Here is a 2,176-nt window from a genome sequence, read left to right as displayed (position 1 = left end):
TTAAAATAGGCATTTACACATTGTAATTCTATTAGAGAGGCCCATCACACAACAATACGATACAATCATTGCAAATGAGTAGAAATTTTTTGAATGTAAACTTGGGATTCGGAAACCAACCTTAAATGTCGATTAAAATGTGATTGAAAAGCTAGGCGGCAAAGAAATCCTTGTTTCGAGCACCAATCAACAACTAAAATACTAATGGAATATAATAATATTGAAAATACTACCTTGGTGTGAGTTTGTGAAGTTTAAAAGCGAGGGAAAGTGAAGAAGTTCAAACTCTGAGACCTTTGGCCATTATAAATCGTCCAGTTTTGCGCCCATTCGGCGATGTTAGTCACACTCGCCGATCCACTCAGCGATACACTGAGTGGTCACTTGGCTCGCCGAGTTTTACATGACCTTTAGTCAAAGTGAGGTCCACACGATGATCTTCATCGGGCGCACCGACCTCTTCGGCGATTCGCCAACCGACCATTTTACTCACCAATATGTATTTTGCAAACACTTTCAACATTTAAACCTGCACCACTAATACATCATTATTTATAAAAGTAAACTAAACCATTTAAAACCTTGAGTTGGCTCCTAAGAAGCGCCTTAGTACACAACGTGGCGCGATACATGTCAGCGATCAAACTCTATTTTTGGGGTTAGCAAATGTATCAATAGGCAACCCCCTATTTTGTTGCGAGTGTAGATCGGGTAACGCATGACCCATAAGGTTCTTGAGCAGCTGGACAGCTTTGGAATAAGACCAAATGAACCGTTTCATCCCTTCAATATCTTCCTTCGTTTCTTCCAGCTTTCTATCTTTCTCAGTCACCTTGTGGAGAATGATTTAGATCATGCCCTCAAGGCGTTTAACCTCATTGTCCTTGGGATTTCTTCGCTTATGAGGAGGGATGTATTTATCCTTCCTCTTGTACTGGACTTCGATCTTCACCATATTTTTCACCAACACATCAATCTGAGTCATAAGGGCGGCCAACATGAAGTCTCTTTCTACTTCTTGGTGAGTTTCAGCCATTTGATTAAGCAATTGGGCTGCTATCACATATGGTTGTTTCACAATGCCTCCCTAAATGAGCTGGTCGACGAACCTCTTATTTTCGGGACTAAGACTTCTGTAGAAACAGTCAATGAGGGCTATGTCGGGAATGTCATCAGTTGGGCATTGAGTGATCAGTTCATTAAACCTTGCCCATGACTTATGGATTCGTTCAACTTCCGATTGCTTGAAGGTCAGGATACGATCCCGGAACATTATTACCTCTAATGGAGGAAACTCCATTAGCTCCCAATTACATATTGACATGCTCACTTCCTCTGTTTGGATACAAACAAACCAACAAAACAAAACTAAAAAATAAGTTAGTAAATTACGATTAAAAAATCAAAATTCGTCTTGACCAAAAGTTTTCAAGTAACACCACACCCTGGTAGGGACGCCATTTTGATTTTTGCATAATCAAGAAAAAACTTCCAATGCAAGTGTCTATGATGGTACAATAGTATAGTACCCCAACTAAGGGTTAGGGTGGAGTCCCAAGGGAGCGGTTCCTGAAAATTAGTGGTTAAGCGCAAAAATGCTAAAGCTAACCATAGCTAAAGACTTTATCGAATGTAGACATGTTAAATTAAAGGGTATGAGACGAGTGTCAATTAGCAATGGGGGGTTTGTAATCAAGTAAAGAGCAAAAATCAACAAAAATAAAGAGAGATACTAATCAAGGAGAGGAGATTCTTGGGATGTGATGGGAATATAGGTTGGACTGGACTATTGGGTACATGTTTTTGATAATAAATCCGTTGAATATTTGTGACTAGGCTAGACTATAATGGGGGTAAATTCTCGATCGAGTAACTTACCCAGAATCAAATGGGTCCTCTCGGAGACCCACTTGCCGCATGAAGAACACCCTACACCTTAGCCCACTCACTCTCTTGAGCTGAGTGCATAGGAGAAGGACTAGGGTTCACTCTCTCTAGCTGAACCTCATGTTAACCCACTCCTTTCGGTCATCAATTTAGTAGTTATAGTTTTAGACCTCTCTCTCTCGCAAACCGAAAACACAAAGGTGAAATAGTATTTCCAACTACAATTTCATTAAGTTCAACCACAACTACTAAACGAAATCACATCTTAATAACAAATAAATCATCAACA

The sequence above is a fragment of the Solanum verrucosum genome, unplaced genomic scaffold (genome assembly GCF_900185275.1).
Source record: "Solanum verrucosum unplaced genomic scaffold, falcon-dt-bn FXZP01000300.1, whole genome shotgun sequence".
In the NCBI taxonomy this organism is placed as follows: Eukaryota; Viridiplantae; Streptophyta; class Magnoliopsida; order Solanales; family Solanaceae; genus Solanum; species Solanum verrucosum.
The sequence above is the reverse complement of the archived record's forward strand: the minus strand, read 5'-3'. Positions refer to the sequence as shown.